At 40.2% G+C, this 18,975-nt stretch overlaps 1 long non-coding RNA gene across 1 annotated transcript; it reads right to left on the bottom strand.

Moving 5' to 3' along the window:
* Positions 1-1,003: 1,003 nt before the first annotated feature.
* On the bottom strand, positions 1,004-16,009 carry LOC133221421 (uncharacterized). The gene is made up of 2 exons (XR_009728001.1): positions 15,565-16,009; positions 1,004-1,321 (listed from the first exon to the last, which is right to left on the bottom strand). It is a non-coding gene; the product is annotated as an uncharacterized LOC133221421 (long non-coding RNA).
* Between the last annotated feature and the right edge of the window lie 2,966 nt (positions 16,010-18,975).

Consider the following 18,975-nt stretch of genomic DNA (forward strand, 5'->3'; position numbering starts at 1 on the left):
ACTACTTTTTCCCCCCACTCACAATCAGCTTGAGGTGCAAGTCAGGGCACAATGACTGGTCAATGCAGGAACAGAGAATAAAGCTGTATGACAGTTCTCTTTTCCTTGGTATGTGTAAATGCATACATTCCTGAAGTCAGTTTGGGATTGGGCCTGATTTCCATCGCCAGCAGCGTGCAAGGCCAGGTTGGGCAGAGCCTTGGGTGACAGGGTCTGGAGTGATGTGCCCCTGCCCGTGTCAGGTGGCTTGAACTCATGATCTTAAGGTCCATTCCAACTCAAACCCTTCTGCAATTCTATGTTTTCCTGCCATCTAAGGGTCCTCGCAGCATTTCAAACTGCATTTTCTTTTATCCCTAGAGATACTTAGCTTCCAGTTCCTAGTAAGGAATATCCACTTGTAACCACTCTCAGAGGAAAGAGAAGAGGTGATGATGAGCTTGTGATGATGAATTAAAAAACTAGAAGAGCAGTGGGAAAGACTAGACAGGAAAGACCAGGCTTTGCTTTCTGGTGCTTATACACTCTGTTGATAGTGCCTCTCAGTGCTCAGCCCATAGAGCTGCTGCTGCTAGCACCTTTGCAAAACTTAATCAGAAAGTATGCCTCTGTGTTGGCTCAAAGGCATTCTTGTAACACATTTTTCAAACGGGTGTACTTAAGCTTGAAATTTAGGAATGCAAAACTGCTCCTGTGAGGCATTTTGAAGTTTTCTTAGTCATATGACAGCTGGACCACATTGAATAAATGCAGAGCTGAGAATATGTTTGATGGAAAACTTTTTTAAAAGCTTCTGGAGTCTCTTTTACAAATGATGCAAGAATCTCCAGAAAATGTGACCTTTTCAAACTACACGAAACAGGGTTTTAATCATGCAGGTATATTAGAGACATATTATATTAGTATATTAGTATTTTTTCATTAGTATTTGTATATTAGAGTACCTTAGGCTATATAGGGTATCCTGGAGCGAGCAAGATCTTATCAGTCTCAGGAAGTGATATCAGCTCCCATTTAAATGTCTTTGTTTAGGAAAAAAACAAAAGAATATTTGCCAGAATATCAACACCTTCATGCTTTCCATTTCTCAAGTTGGGCAGTGGTTATTCACAGGTATTCAGGCCAACATTAGCTTCTGAAACCCGAGCTATGGCTGTGCTTCAGTAAAATCTGGACGCTGGAGTTCTGCCACTGAATTGCTCAACACTCAATACAACAAGGATACCAAGAAACTAGACTGGAGGAGTAATTTCAGTCGTCAGCTGTGTGTGAGGGTAGCAACAGGGTGTGCACAGGATCTGGAAAGGACACACCTGTGAACCTGCAGGAAAAGAGTGTGCAGCCAGAGTGTATTGTGCCAATACTTAAATACTAGATCTGTGAGGCACAAAAGTTCTCACCTCTCCTGGTGTTTCCCATGAATCTATCGCTATGACCAGGAACATGGGAAACTATTGTTGCTGGCTTTCCACACTTGCAAAGCAGATGGTTGATCTAGGCAGATTTTTACCTTTTACTTGTTGTGGCTAGTAATTTAGGTTAACAGACAAGTTCTGAGGGAACGAGAATGATGCATACTGATTTAATTATAAACCCTGTGCTTCCACTACTAGCAGATAAAGCATGCTACTCCAAATACTGTAGACATCTAATATAATGTGTTCCATTTATTCCAGCTGAACAAATAGATTATTTTAATTTGCTTTATTTTTGATGATGTGCCATTTCTAGATCCTATGGTAGAAAATTTTTATGACTTTAATTTTCCTTTAAATAGCATATTCTCATAAGCCTGTGAAGTGGCAATGTTTTTTAGATTGCCTTTTAGTTCAGTGCTATTATTACTATATCATTATTCTTACTTAGGATGGCACCTAGGAGCCCAAATGGATATATGTTGGAATAATTTATTAGATTGTCTTATTTTGACTTACAGCATTAGAAGTCAGTCTTATTTTGTATGCATTAGCACGTTGAAGAAATAAATGTGAAACTGAATGTTAAATGTGAGCATATATACTATGCAATTCCCTTCAGGTCACAAACTTCAGAATTAATTATTGTCACCATATATTTGGTCGTTCTAGTGTCCTGAAATTACAGCCTTGGCTCCTAACCAGGGTTTGGAGCAAGCAAATGAATTCCAGGGGTATAAGGTAAGCAGCGCTTTTGTATTCCAGAATTACTTTTGATCCTGATTACTTGAAATGAGTTCAACAAGAATTTATAGACTCTTCAGTGGGGTGCAAGGAAATTTCCGTAGTCATAGAAAGCTTATTATCTATTCCCATTTCAACCCCTGTTCTAACAAGACTTAGTGAGAAATCTATTGAAAGAATATGTAAAATCCCCAAATTGCCGATGACAGCCATTCTTATATGCTCATATTAGGATTATTTATTGATAGCATCAAGCAGGTTTGAAAGCAAGAGAAAGACAAAAGGAGAAAGATAATAGGATAGGGTTTCTAAGAGCTCTGAGGTGACTGAAATCTTTTAATGAAGAAGAATGGAAAGCTCATGCTTTTCTTGTAGTCTCAATAGGTCCTCACCCATCTGGGGAACCTGTACCTATTAAAAACATCACTATGTAACTGCTATTTCATCTGAGACAGCTGAGACTTCAATACTGCACTCTGTTGTGAACACCTGCAATGCTATAGAAAGAGGTACAAAACTCAAGCAAGTTTTTTTTGCCATTAGCTCTCAGGAAAAATCCTCCTGTTATCTGGGAAAACACCTAGGGCTGCTTCATAAGCACAGATCAACCCTCTGCATCTTAGTGTGTTGTACAGTCATCTGACTAAAATCCTGTTCCTCTGACTGCTCTCAAGTTACTGTCCTGAGCCTAAATTTTCAATGTTCTTTTACTGGACTGGGGACTTTGTAATCCTTTGTACAACAAAATGCTGCTAACTCCACCCCTGATCCTGCAAAAAACACTTAACTGCATGCTTAGACAGATTTGTACATGAGCTTTGCTGCAGAGCAGCCAGTGCTCAGCAGTTTTTAGGTCCATTAACTGAAGGGAAAACGTTTTGAAATATTCCATGAGAACTGCAGAAAACAAAATTCTTTCAAGCAGATGAACACATAGGAAAACATTTTCTTTTGTTTTCTTGGGCAGGAAGGAAATGGAGTGGAAAGACAGCAAAATCTATGCATGCTTGACTCAAAAGATACGCCACAGCTGTCAGCCTGTTTTCTGTGCTTGCATTGATTATGAATAACTCACTGAAAGAAGAGTGGTTGGTGCAAAGAACTGGGGCAGGTTTAACTCAGCCATTCTCCTCACATTTCATTAATGCAATCCTGAATTCATGCTGTACTGGGAAAGATCAGCAAGAATGACAACAATGGTAAAACATGAAGTGAAAAGGAAGTATGTCACCCTGGCATGGACAATAATTACTCCGTGGTACATTCATCAGATCCACACCTCAGTTTCTGTACAGCCTGTCTTTGTGCTCAGCAGGTAAATGAATCATCACCATTCCTGGTAGCCAGCTGACGCTGGAAGAGGAAGGCGATTGCCTGGTCTTCAGCTCTGTGGTTATGTTCCATGGAAATAAAGACACACTCTAGTTGATTTTTTTACTCTGAAACCACAACACAGGTTAAAAAAAACCCTAACCAATTTATACCAATCTGGCTGGATTCTCTGCATCAATGTGGGTTGCAGGAGTCTTGCAAGACCTGATGCAGAAAGAATGTTCCTATTCTTTACCAGCACAGCAAACTTAGGACTCACATTCAGATAATAAAGCATCCTGCAGTATGATCTTCTCTTTCTCTACATATTCAGATTCAGCCCATAGCTGTTTGAAAAGCAGGAAACTGTAAAAATAGCAGAAATGGAAAATTCATATACACAAGCATGTGTTCTCCTCTCAACAGAATGTCATACTCATCCTTGCCTCTATTTTCCCCCCAGGGTAGAATTATTGATTGTGAGCTTTTTCTTTGATTTTTTTTTTAATGGAGTAGAGATTGCCTTCAATTAATTAGAAAAATACAAGTATTTACTTGCCAAAAAAAGGAAACCTTGTTTTAAAAACACCTAAGGAAATTTTTTTACATCCTCTTAAGGTAGGTAGAGGCGAGGTACCAATTTGAAGACCTTCTTAGTATTACACACAGAGTGGCAGACAGCATTTAGTATTAAGGACTATATTATAATTTCAATTATAATGCCTCTATTATTCAAGCATGAATAAAAACAATTTATAATACACTAATACCATTTAATAAAGGACTATATCTGTAAAAGTGTTTAGAAATTTTAATGCTGCCTAAAGGGCCAGTGTGAAGTTGAGAAGTTCATTCTCCTCCTTGTTTGCCACATGCCTTCTGGAGGTATGTAAAGTTTCCACCAATCAGAGTTTTCACCAGTGAAATCTCGGTGTAGTAAAGAAAGACTGAAGTACTGAGCAGTGAGGTGCCCTGGTCCACAACTAGATGTTTCATTTCCATCTCCCTAGTCTTTAGCATACAAACTGGCATGTATTCTGTAAGGCAAGTTTTATATTCAGGCAGTATAATGATCCTCCTGCAACACCTTGCTCTTTCGGCTAATGACTTGACTGGGCTGCCAGAATCTCAACTTCATCTCCTTTCCCTCTTGAGGCAGTCTCACTCTGTGCATTTCCCTATTGTACCTTATATCAGGTGTCTTAATTTCTTAATTTCTCTTGGTGTTGCATTTTGTATATGGTAATTATACAGTCACTGGACAGAAAGACTTACCATATTCATCACTTATTTGGGCATTAGGCAGGACATATGAGTTACATAGTGACAGCAGCTTACAGTGCCAGGTATGAATTGTGTTTCTTAGTAATTCTGCATCAATAAGGAACCCAATTGCAGAGTATGGCCTTCTCATCCCAACCCAATGGGAATACAGCAGCCAGTTGGCTACAAAGTCATTCTTGCTCCCCCCAGCCAATTAAAAAACATAAATCAATGCTATTCATCATCTTCAGAAGTTGCAAAAAATCTTGAAGGTTCAGCAGCTGAAGGACTATATGAGGTACAACTATTTGTATTTTCACTAATTCCCCTTTGAAAGGCTGGAGTTTTCATCTTGTACTGAATTGGCACAGCTTCACCTGGTTTTCTCACTATTAAATGTTGCTGGTATTAAAAAAGCTTTGTTAAAAATACTGATTAGCACAACTGTGTACAAAAAGCAACAAGAAAAAGAAATGGTTTCTCCTTGAAGTGAATGTTGCCTGTGAACTCAAGGATTTGATAGTTTTGGCTATAATTAATCTAGTACAGATATGGAAGGGCTAAATCATAGTGCTTCTTCATGTTTTCTTTCCATTAAATGAAAGGGAACAGCTATTGACCTTTTGCCAGCAGCCAAAATAAATTGTTATGTTCATCCCACTGTTTATATATAGGAGAGAAAAGAAGTGCTCTAGAAAATGTGCTCAGTAGCAAGCCCATCCATTTGAAGACTTGTGACTTCAGCCTCTAAATGCTAACCTTATCCAAAGCCCCCTACTTATATGACTCTTATCACTAATTTTAGTTATGTTTGGAGCAGGCTGTAATGATTACACCAGTAAATAATATCCATTTTCTGGGACTTGGAGTGTCAGTTCAGAGTTAGGATGTGAGCTGTCAGTTGGATGGTCCAGCCCCTTCAGGGAACCTAGAGGAAATCTCAGCTGTCAGAGCCAGAGACACACACCAGTTACAGGTGCAAACTGCAGGTAGGGATAGCACCCATGCAAGCATCCATAAGCCTGCATCCTCTTTCAACAGAGAGGACAGCCTAAAGGAAAACTTGGGGTGCAGAGGGTGGCTTGTGGCCCTTTTAGAGTAGTTCTTTGCTTAGATATCAGGGGCACAGGGCATGATAACTTAGAGATAGGGAATGATTTCATTCCTGGTTTGTTTTTCCTTTGCATTTGTGATAGGGGATGGAAATACACATATGGTTTTATATTCACTAAACATTCTCTGCCAGTTTACTAAGAATTTCACTTTGACCAATTATATTATTGTATTAACCTACATGATGAATGTATTTGCTATGCAAGATCTGTGGAGACAAGGCATGTTCCCTTCCTTTGACCTCTAATGAGCAAATCACTACAAAGCTGGTGATTCCTGAAAGAAAAGTTGACATCAGAACCTATGTAAAATGTATTGTGCAGAGCCCTGCAGCCCTTTAAAATACAGAAAAAATCAGAAGATGGTATGGGAATAGGATGTCTTAGGGTTACAATTTGTACTTTCTTTTCAGAGCTTATAGTTTTTCTAAAAATACAACCATAGGCCATTTTGTACCATTTCCAGCTCACTGTAGCATTACACTTGGGGGGTGAGTATACATAAGATATATGTATATATGTTCTTCAAAATTATGCATAGATATTATAAAGAAGTATGTATATAAATATATAATCTATATATGTAGACTATATACATATACATACATCTAAACTGCAAATTTGTATGGAAAAAGGTATATTCCAAAAGAAAGAAGAGGAGCAAAATAAATAGGGAAAGAAATCTCTACACTGCAGGCAAATGCACTCACTTTTCAAGGTGGCTGTTTGCTCCTAAGGAAGTATAGACACATACTGATGTCACTAAACAATAACCTATCCGAAGTACCTGAAAAATGGACTAAAGATCTGCTCTACAATGAAATAAAAGACATGCCAAATACTCATCTAAACTGAGATTCAAGTGTCTCAGCTTAAGCGTCTCAGATTCAATCTTGTTCTCAGTCATCATTTTTTTACATGTTTATATCTGATGACTACAGTATTATTCTCTTAGTTCTACAAGCTGCGTGCAGTTCCTGTTTCTAAAACTGACTGAGATATAATCCTTTCTATTTTGTCTATCAGAATCATCTACTAAACCATGTAATATTACTTTTCAAAGCTGTATCTATAGAATCTCCTTGAAGGCTATGCTTCAGCTGAGCAACAACATGCATCAAGAGGTAATTAATATCTGTGTGTGGTCAGCAGTAAAATAAATTTGGCAGACAGTGAGAGAAATTCATACAAGTTCTGAAGAGCTGACAGACAATATATGACCCATTTCGTAATCACTAAAAAGCATTTTCTGCCAAACACCTCTCCCTGTAGATCACTGTGAAAAGCTGTGGCAAGCTGCAATTCTGACTCACAGATAAAAGTGCGAGGACAGGTGCTGTAATGACTGGTATTATCACTCAGAAGGGTGAATTACTGTTTGATGTGCTCACTACATACATCACAAAACATTTTTTAAAAGGTAGAGAGTAATTTACTGTCATTCTGTAGCAGGTTGCTAATGGACCCAATAATAGCTTAAATTCATTTATCTGAGTTAATAATCACACGACAGCAGAGAAAGAAACATAATTTAGCGTATACTTTCTTTTTCCAGATGGCTGACTCCACATTTGTGTGCAATAATGGAGAGATAATAATGCTAGAACAGAGCAAACAGGAATTCAAAGAACTAAGCACCAGTATTTACAGACATCAGCAAGAAAGACAGATTGGTATAAACCAGCAAGCTATTCTGTCCATTCTTACAAGCCGTTTTAAGAGAGATTTGCATTCCTGTTTCCCATTGAGATACATCTATGGACCAAATGGTGTTTATTTTTATAAAGGAAAATAATGTGTGGCTGGTTGGATTTTGTTTTCTTTCGCTCTATTTCATAGCCTTAATCCTGAGCCAGTGGCTATCCAAATTCATCAGCCTCCTCCAGAGATTTTATTTACTGCCAATTATCTCCTTCCCCCTCCTTTCTTTTTGCTCCCCTGTAAGCTCTGTGAGCTAAATCCTCTTCCCAGTCCTAGTTTTGTAACTCTACCATTCCCACTTTGAGAGACAATTTAAAATTCAATAGGCAGTTGTGGTGATCTACCCTTCCTTTGCTTGTCCAAGGCTGGTTATGAAAAATGCTGCAAACCCCTAAACGAACAAGTAGCAAGTACCAAGTCCTCATTGCACTCTAGAGGTTCCCATAGGTTTCTTTCCTTACAGGTCAAAATCCGACATGGCTACTTTGTCTTTTCTTTCATCCAACTCTAATCTGGTGCAATTGTGGACCTAGAGTGGTCCACACCAGTTGTGGATCTGGAGTGTTGTGGACACACCAGGAGGCTACTTTGAAGACAGAAGGCTCAGCTGAAGAGGAGTTTAACAACATGTAAGGTTTTTCACTGACACAGGGTGCTGTACTGTCCCAAACACGTGGCATTTTAGTCATTAATTGCCTGACAATGCCAGCGGCTTTCAAGGTTATACTGGGCCTTGCTCAAACGTTAGAGCCACTTTTCCACGTCTGTCACAGTTTCATTACCAGGAACATCTGTAAAGGGCTACAGCCAGAGACACACTTGTGAACTTACCACAGTCCAGTCAGTGAGACCACGGCACAGGTAACAAACTAGGACTTGCAGTACTTCACTTTCCCATCAGGCATTCTCTGCCTGGGTGGCAAACTTCCATGGGACTTCAGCTGTGTCTTGCTGGTGTCCTCACAACACCTTCTCCTCATCTGGGACTTGAGGATTAAACACGGAGATAAAAAATAATATTCCAAAGTCTATCATCTAGTACTGAATCTGGGTTTAATGCTAAACCTAAATAGGTTTGGGTTGGAGAAGACCTTAAGTTCATCTAGTTCAACCCCCCTGACATGGCCAGGAACGCCTCAAGACTAGACCATGTCTCCCAACTCTCTGTCCAACCTGGCCTTGAACACTGCCAGAGATGGAGCAAGTGCACTCTTGCCAACTCACTGGCATCATGTCATACCAGTCTTGTGCATGGTAAGGATCTTCTGACTTTTGTGCGTGTGTATTTTCTTCTTGCTTTCTGACTGAATCACAGCACAAGGCAGTTTAATTACAAACAACTCTGATTTTACTTGAACACGTAATTCAACTTTTAAAGCCTCCAGCACTGAGGTGTGAGGTATGAGCTCACAGCTTCTGTCAGTGAGCAAAATCAGCTGTGGGTCATGCAAGTTCCTCTCCCCAGTGGCACCACATCAACCGCAGCCTCGAATTACCCAGAGAACCTAGACACTTGTGACAGTTTGCCAAACAGAGAGGCTTGGGCAGGTGGCTCTGAGATGAAGCATAAGTCAAGGTTGCAGCATTGCTTGGGGTGCATTTGGATTAAATTGTCTATTGGCTCCCTGACAAATGCCAGTTTTCTCTGTGGATTCCTTAAACACAAAATACACTAAAATATACTAGATAGGGACCTAGGAGAGTGAAAACCAGTAAGCTAGGACTTCATTAGGAGACACTGCTGCCTCAAGAGTGTTTCCTCAAGACACTGTCTCTAGAAAGTCACCTTAAAGAGCTGTAGAAAGCTCTTTGTGTGTAAAGCACCTGCTCATTTGGACTACTACTAACACGTAGTCCATAACAGCAGCATGTGCACGATTATAGCTGCATATTTTTCAAATCATGGAATCATAGAAGGGGAAAGACAGGAGAAGGTCATAGTCTGACACCCATCACTGTGTCAAATTTTCAGGAAATTGCTGTTATGCTTCCCAGTCCATGTAATTTTACACAATTATTATAAGAATGTGACTCAGTATTAGGCACACATTTTACCTCACCAGTAAAACACGCACATAGCTATAAACCATGTGCCTGTTTTTTTTTGCTGGAAACCATGACCTAAGAACATTTAAAAAAAAAACAAAAATCCCACAGGAAAACATCCACTGTTCTGATTAATAAAAACCCCAAACAACAAAAATCAAACCAAATTTGAAATACTAACTGTTAACTTGTAGCATTGAGGAGAGGCTGAGGGAGCTGGGTCTCTTTAGCTTGGAGAAGAGGAGACTGAGGGGTGACCTCATCAATGTTTACAAATATGTAAAGGGTGAGTGTCAGGATGATGGAGCTAGGTTTTTTTCAGTGATGTCCAGTGATAGGACAAGGGGCAATGGGTGTAAACTGGAGCATAGGAGGTTCCATGTGAACATCAGGAGAAACTTCTTTACTGTGAGAGTGACAGAGCACTGGAACAGGTTGCCCAGGGGGGTTGTGGAGTCTCCTACATTGGAGATATTCAAGGCCCACCTGGACAAGTTCCTGTGTGATGTACTCTAGGTTACCCTGCTCTTGCAGGACGTTTGGACTGGATGATCTTTTGAGGTCCCTTCCAACCCTTGGGATTCTGTAATTCTGTGATTTTGGCTTTGAGTTTCTCAGGAGCCTCAGTCCAGCTAGTGCCATTTTAATACAGGCGTCCACTACTTACAGGTTTACTCCTGTTGGGTACCGCTGGTCTTACAGCAAGCTTGTAACCCTATGAATCAGGCCAGGAAAACTGAACATCGCTGAAATTGGAAACTGCTTTTTAAGCTGTTTATAAACAGCATTGCTAAAGGGTGACAAACTGTTATCATTAAACTCTTCCTCTCTTCTTTCTCACAGCAGTTATAAGGAGTAATAAAGGGGATTCAAGTAACTGCACACAGTTTGCTTCCCTGCCTCAGCTGCTGAGCATCACTGAACCATCTCAAAGCTCTGACAGGCTGTTGCCATTTGAATGAACACTCCCATTAGCAGCCAAGATCATAGAAAGGGCAGAGATTTCTCTCCTGAAATCTCTGCAGTAGAAGTGACATAAAAGCCATCAAACTGTCTTTCAGGATAGATTTGTTTCTTCTGAGAGGCCTTTATTAGCAAGAATCTCCTTCTTTCCATCCACCACAGCATTTCTGAAATTATTTGAGAGAACGAAGCCATGGCATGGTTTCTCATAGCAGCTACTGCTGGGCCATGCTTTATCCATGCTGCTGGGAGAAGCTTCTCTCGTAATGCAGACCCATCCTTGCTTTTGCTTAAGTCAGGAAATTCCTATTGAGTTCAACGGGTCTATAAACGCCATCCAAAACATTTCTGCTGGTTCACAACCTCATGCTGTGACAGAAACCTCACAAACACTGCCGTGGCAAGAGCAAGTCATGTCTCACAGCCACAGCCTGAGACTTTCCACAGTCCTGCTTTTCAACACCTTCAGCATGTAGATGTATTTGTAGACAGATAAAATAGTGATCTTTACACAGGAACTAACTTTCAGTATGGATCCCCATACTAAGTGTTAGCAATGGTTGTCCTAAAGAAACTAAAAGTCATTTTGAATAGAGAGTTCTGTTATCAGTCGTGCAGGTATCTCAAAAGTCAGGAAATAATCTAAAATTATCACAAGTAGATGAAAACAATTGGGTTTGTTATCAGGTCATGGGGTAGGATGTTAATGGTAACTCTCAATCCCTGACATACTCAGAGTAATAGATGCTCTTGGCTGTTCCCCATGAAGCTCACTCCTCATGAAGCGCTCACTTTCCTTCACAAATAATATATATTTATTCATTTTTCCACCTGGTAGCAGGATTTTCAATACTCCACGGTACTAAATATTATGTTTTGGTGATGCTAATTTCCCTTCGTGGAGCAGATTTCCAGCTTAACATCAAGTATAAACTAATAGCAGCACAGGAAAACATTTCCTGGCTGGCAAAAGAACATTGCAGCAGCTTGTCTGTATGATCCTTCTTGTTTCCTTAACTGAGGAAATACATCTTCTTGTCAGGCATACTCAAGAGAAGATCTATAGTTCCCCTTTCAGCCACATATCTGTGGAACATTTAGAACCACAGAATTGTTTCAGTTGGAAGGGACCTACGAAGGTCATCTAATCCAACCTCCCTGCAGTGAGCAGGGGCATCTTTAACAAGATCAGGTTGCTCAGATCTCCATCCAACCTGACCTTGAATGTTTTCCAGGAATGGGGAAGACACAGCTTCTCTAGGCAGCCTGTTCCAGTGTTTCATTACCCTCATCATAAAAATTTTCTTCCTTATATCTAGTCTGAATCTCCCCTCTGTTAGTTTAAAACCATTACCCCTTCTCCTGTCATAACAGACCTTACTGGAAAACCTGTCCCCATCCTTCTTATAAGCCCCCTTTATGTATTGAAAAGCTGCAGTGAGGTCTCCCCAAACCTTCCTCTTCTCCAGGCTGAACAAGCCCAATTCTCTCAGCCTTCCCTCATAGACGAGGTGCTCCAGCCCTGTGATCATTTTTGTGGCCCTTCTCTGGACCCACTCCGACAGGTCCATGTCTTTCCTGTGCTGAGGACTCCAGAGCTGCATGCTCTACTCCATGTGGAGTTTCATGAGAGTGGAGTAGAGGGGCAGGATCACCTCCTCCTTTGGATGCAGCCCAGCACACAGCTGGCTTTCTGGGTTGCGGGCACATGTTGCTTGTTCAGGTCCAGCTTTTCATCCACCAGTACTCCCAAGTCCTTCTTGGCAGGGCTGCTCTCAACCCCTTCATCCCCCAGCTTGTGCTGATGCAGGAGAGGAAGCTGCACTTGGCCTTGCTGAAGCTTATGAGGTTCACATAGACCCACTTTCTTGAGGGTGAGAACACACACAAATATAAACTATATATGCATTCATACAAGGGAAGGAGAGCCTTTAGTTTGTGCCAGCAACATGGAAAGCTCAGCCTGAACAGGAGTTCAGGCAGCGCTGGGTGGGCAGTGATCAGGTAACTTGATTTCCCTTAAAAAAAGGGTCTTCCTGGAAACTGAACTTAGTGAGATTCTACAGATTTGGAAAAGCATTGTCTCAGAGGACAATACAATGGAAAGAATTCTGATAACACTGTAACATGCAATTTTTTCATAATAGACCTAAATTCTCATGAAATGTGGGCTAGGTGTTTTATTTAGCATTTCCCAGTTGTAGAGTGGAATACAGACTGTTTAAATTGACTCTGTTTCAGTTATTTTTCTCTTTAATAATCTTATTTTGTAAGTCTGAAAACCTGCAGCCAATCAGACTTCATTCTCTGCCTCACTTCTACTCAGATGCTTTGTGTAATGTTTTTCTAAGCTACCAGCTTTCCCTTATGTTGATTGGTGAAAATAAGAATTTATAGAAATCACCCTTGTCATAGCTGATAGAAATCATGGTGCATAAGGTGCTTAAAAGCCTTTAAGAAATCTTACTTAAGTCTCTATGATGTAATGTGGGGATACCTGTAGAAAGGATTAATGAATACAAGTTGAATAGTTAGAAAAAAACATAATCGGGCTGTTTCTGAAGTTTATCGGCGTGGAGGGAGCCATGGATAAAAAGCAGGCATTTGACTGGAAAATGCTTGTGGCAAGCAGACTTTCTCTAGTCCCTTTGTGAAGCTGTTTGTCTGGAGATACACTGTGTGGTACAGTGGAAAGCCATGGTAAAAGGAGGCATATCCTGAGAACAGCTCCGCTCCCCTGGATGCACTGCACAGCACTTCCGTGGTGGGGCTGTCATACAGCAATAAATCAAAACTGAGGCATATTCCTGCATATACTCCCATCTCCTGAGGAGCATGCTTGGAAAGAGAATATGGAGCTGCAGTGTGGTCAGGAACTAATGTCCTTTTGACTTGCTGGTGGCACTCTTGGGAGTTATCAGGAAGCTGAATGGCAGGTAAGCTGATTTCCCCAGACAGTACCAGTGTGCCACATACAGTTGGGGTCATGATTTTCTGGGCTTTTTAAAAAACATGAAGGAAGAGAGGAAAAAATATTAAAGTTTTCTTCCACTCTGAAAACATCCATACCTCTTGTCAGCAAGAGGCAGTCCATAAGGCAGAGGGGAACAGCAGATTCAGGATCTTGAAAGGACTCTGAACTACATGGGAAGAGTAAGGTTAGTTCTCATCACAGGACAGAAGAGTACACTGCAGACTATATCAACTGCAAGGGCAGTCCCAGTGAAGTCTCTGACCCCGTATGCAGAAGCAAAGTTTGATAGCTTTTTTTAGTGTGACAGTGACCAAGCACTGGCATCGATTGCCTAAAGAGGTTGTGGAGTGTCCGTCACTGAAGATACTCAAAGGATGTCTAGGCAGGCAGCCTTCTCTAGGTGGACCTGCTTGAGCAGCGGAAGGTTAGACCAGATGACCTCCAGGTGCCCCTTCCATCCTCAGCTACTCTGTAATTTGTTGTTCAGGCAGATTATTACTGCTATTACTGCACCACTTGCTGTTTCTCTGTAAATAGCACAGCTACCTTCTTCCAGCCTCTATGCTGTCTGCACACATCCAAAGTCCCCTCTAAGGTAGGGACCATCTCTGGGTCAGTAAGGTTGCTGTCAACTCATGACCTCAGAGGCAGCTTATAGCTAATACTATTCCACTGCTTTTGATCTAACTCCTCACTCATGGGCAAAGGAGACTGTATTTTCATTGTACTTTCAATGTGTATCTGTACAGAGCCAAAAGCAAAAAAAAATTATACTATGTAGAGCTGCTAATGAAGTGTGATTATAGCATCTCAAATACATTTCATATAAAGCAGCTGAGGAAAAATAGATATTTTTTTTTGCCATATATTCCTCCTACTGTTGTAGGCTAAATACTCATAACTGCATTTCTCTCCCATATATACTATAAACACCAGTATCAGCTTTGCAACACACCCCCTGGTTACATCAAAAAGCATTTTTGTATGTTTGCCATTTTAAAAAGGCTTTCAGGGCACAGTGTGACTTTGTCCTGCAGCTCCAGGTGAGACAAACAGAAGTGGCTCACACAGGACAGCCAGGTTTAGCTGCTCATTCTCATCACCATCATTACTATAAACTAGAAGTAAGAATAGCCTAAGCTAGCTCACACAGATTGTATAAGACTGTTATTCACCCTTTAGTATAAGGCTCCCATTTTAACTGCAAGATCATTACAAACACTCAAGCAGTTTTATGACCTTTGGTTCCACTTCTAGCTTTATATCGTTTCAACAACAGGGATTGTTGGCTTCATGGTCAAGCTCAACTAATAGATGGAAAAAAGTCTGAGCCCTTGAAATGCATTTTTATACCCCACAACCACCATGCACAGGAGTCCAAGTCACCCTGGTGGTGCCAAATGTAGGAATATGCTGACACACAACAGCTGGGCAGTTTAAGCACTGCTAGGAAGTACCTCCTCTTAGCAAGGGACCAGAGCATGCACCAAGCATCACTCTGGCAGTGTTTCATGAGAAAGATTCCCCTGAGATGTGAGGAAACACTGAGCATCGCAGGCCATCACACTGGTAGCTGGAGTTGAACCTTGGGGTTGAACACCATCCCATTCCCTTAAGTCCTTTCTCTTCCTCCCTTTCCATTGGCTGCAAACTGCCATTTAGCTTTTTTAACTTGTCATCTCAACAGATGCATCTAGAACAGCTCCAGAAACTGCCACAACAAAAGCAGTCTCAAACACCCAGGCAATAAGCATCTGGAAAATATATATCAGCATCCCTGATTTCCATTGTACAGCTCTAGATTTGCAACACTAATTCCCCCCTCACAGAGATCTACAAAGCTGAGCCTCTTAGGGATAGGCAAGTGTTTCCCCAGTGTAGGAAAGCAAACCAGAAAAGTAGCCTGGGGGCCAGCAGAAAGTTGAACAAATTGCACTTTCCCAGCTTTCTGTGCTAATAGGTGCTGGGGAGCAGGATAGCTAAAGATGTCACTGTTCAGCTAATGCACTTTCAAAAGGCTGTATCACATACTTACAGTTTTTATTCTTCCTAGATACAGGTTGTTTCTCTGAAGACAGCGTGGCTCAATTCAGCCCTGGTGTAATTACAAGGGCTTCAGTGAGGTTGTAACCTTTTAGCAACCAGGCTAAAACTGTTCCTTTGTTCCATGTTTCCTTTTCCTGACCAGCAGTAGCTCCATTGTCATGGCTTTTAATTCTTCTACTAAACCAGCAAAGCGCTTTTGTTGTCCATTTGCAAGGGTGACCTTCCTTTTTCCTTAGCACAAGTCTCCAGATGGAAGTGTAATCTTTCACAGCTGAGTGACTTTCAATACACAGGAAAAGGCAGAGTGAAAACCATAGCATTCCTATTAAAGCTGCTCTCTATAAACAATTACTTCTCTTAATAGGGATTAATATAAGAACTAATCCAGCATTGAGAGAAAGCAAAACCACTGCAAAGCCTGTCTTGCAGCTCTAATTTCCTTCTCCAAATAGAGCTGTGGAGCTACTAATCAGGTCAGACACTCTTCACCTGGTTATCAATGGAATGAGAGTGCAGAAAAAAGCTGTTAGTATTCATGGGAAGAAAAGCTGTTTGCTTGTTTTAATTATGACTGCAAAGAGGTGCTGACACACAGGAAACATGCTATAAGGGTTAGCAATAGAAAGTTCACAGAAGACTTCAAATAAAGGGAAAATAATGACTAGTGTTTGCAGAACAGTAGAACAAATCAGAATAAGCTAGATAGTAACGTTTATTCGGTGAATTTTAATGCACAGACAGTTCACTAGGAACCGAAACAATACAGAACCAACTACTCAGAGATGCATTGGCATAATCAACTAGATTAAATGAAACCTTGTGAACCACTAATAAGATTACATTTCAGTGAGCTAATCAACGCAATATTGTGATTACATAGAGTTAAAATAGATTATTAGAATAGGAGAAAGGCCAGTCATTTAGTTGGAATTACTAGCGTGTCTTTTCTCATTTTTATGTTTCTTAAAATGCAAGCTTAGTGGTAATAGCTTTACGAAATCTTTTCTTTGTTATGTTCTGTTTATTTGCCATTCATCAAGACAGCTTTGTTCACCCAAGCAGAGGGATTAATAGAAATCTCATGCTTTGCCCTAATGTGTGAAAAAGTGACAACTGCTGGAGAGATCTCATTTTGCTGAGGGGAAGCAGTCATACAGAGATGGGATTAACTGAGCAGTTCAGTCAAAGCCTTCTTTACATGCTGAATTTTGGACCCTGCAATGCATCTAACTCGACGTTCTGATGACAGTGCTAGCCTGCTCTGTTTCAGAGTCCCCTGTTTCACCTGCCTTGAAACATGCTGCTTACCAGGCCTCTTCTTCATGGAGTGCAAAAAATAGCTCTGAGCTTCTTAAGTAAGCTTAAGATTTGCAGTTTAGCTTCCCTGAAGAACATGCATGTGGCCAGTGATGGCATTGCTCCTCTAGAGGCCAGTCATACCCACCATCTACTACAGGAGCACCCATGTATGCTGAGCACCTGGAATAGGCAAACACAGTCTATTTGATGCAGTATCCAACACTTAGCAATAATTGTTAGGTTTTGTGATAAAAGCTCATTTGCGCAACCATAAAGGCCCACAGAAATCATCCCCAAACCTGTTCCTCGCTACCTCCCCCAGCCAGCTGTCTCCTGACTGTCCACTGCTACATACCCTTTGAGCAAGTTTATCCCTGCTTTGTAGTTTTTATATTAAATCTTGTCTCCCTCAGTTTAAAAAGTATTTTTTTTTCTGGTGGTACAAAATCAAATATTGTGATTAAGCATTAGTAGATGAAAACTATTCTACTTTCTTGTCTACCAATCATACGTCTCCTGGGTCTAGAGGTTAGTTTGCTTTGCTCTGCCATCTACCACTGCACGATGTTTGCATTTTTCTCTGTCAGGTTTCAGAAGTTTGTGCGTTCCAAGGTCAGGTGGCAGGATGTAACGTCTGCACAACTCACATCGTAATACTTCTCAAACAAAAAAAGTTATTCATTTGTTATTTGATGCTCATGGTATTTATGGCACCTCGGTTTGGTGTTGATTCAAAATAAAAAATGAAATCTTTGACACCTTGATCCACAGCTTTGGATGGAGAATATCCTGTTTCCCTGGTCTTTTTGAACCTTTCGGACCTGTTTCCCTGTGTCTTTTTTAACCTTTAGGACTATCTTCTTTATCTAGTTTCAATGCTCAGTGATTAACGCCTGTATGCCAAAGTAGCTTCTGCTGCAACCTTCACTGAAAACTGATGCAAACTGCTCTGAACTTAATCCCTTTTCCTCTACATAAATGTCACATTTCTCCTTCTCTTTTTCCCCCCACAAGATTTTGTTTTAATTTCCTTTGAATTGTCAATATCTACCTCAGCAGCAGCAATTTTTACTTTATCATTATTCTATAATCTCATAATATCCTTTTTAATATCCCCTACTGCAAGCTTCATTATCCTTCTTACTAAAATAAATAGTCATTAGAATATTATTATTAAATTTTAATATATAAAGAGAATAAACTGGCAAATACAATTGAAATACAATGTGAATGTTAGTTTCAAGCATATCAGTGTGAAATGCTTGCTGGCATTAGCCTGTTTTTCTCCATATTGCCAATCTCTTTCCAACAAAGAACGCAAGTTAGGAATCCTCTCCTTTTCTACAGATGGTCAAAGCTTTTGTAATTGTTCCTCAAAGCAGAATGCTTGGTGTGGGTTTCTTTGCTCTGCCTGAACATACATTTAACTGGATTTCCCGGAAAATTACAGAAACTCAATATATACTGTGAGCAAAATACACACTTTTCCATCTGTACTCAGTGAGCAGCTTCATGGTGGAATAAAACACTGGCTGCGAGAGGCATATTCAGACAATTTGGTTGTTTTCCAGTGAACTCTGCATATAACTGCAGAAGAAAACAGCACATTTACAGAAAATAATGGTATTAAATTGATGCTGTCTGAAGAGCTACATAAGATCCAGCAGAGAGTAGCTAAGCCATTGAAATGCAATTTTTCTTCCCTTTCATCAGTTCAAAATGTAAATTGCACTTTGTTAGTTTTACATTTATGACATACCTTTTGCCTGAGAATATAATTTAAGAGGTAGTTAACTTCTGTGTTAAAACCAGAAATTTAAGTCTTTTAGTTGAATTCATCTATTTACATGATATATTTACATCCAAAGATGAGATAATTTACTTATTTTCAACTTGCTCAAGCATTTTAGGTATTTTCATTCTCTATCTAAAGATTATTTAAAGACTGTTTTTTTGTTTTGTTTTTTTTTTTGTAAGCTTTTCCCCAGCCTTTTATTTTAAGGTTAGAAGAGCCTTTGTAACCTTTATTGCTTAATCAAAACACATTAAAAAAGGAAAATGCCTAGGATTTCCTGCATTCTCTCTTGCTATTCAATCAATG

This window comes from Neopsephotus bourkii, unplaced genomic scaffold (assembly GCF_033783945.1).
Source record: "Neopsephotus bourkii isolate Nb327-2 ecotype Australia unplaced genomic scaffold, CSIRO-AGI_Nbou_v1 NB_168, whole genome shotgun sequence".
Taxonomy (NCBI): domain Eukaryota; kingdom Metazoa; phylum Chordata; class Aves; order Psittaciformes; family Psittacidae; genus Neopsephotus; species Neopsephotus bourkii.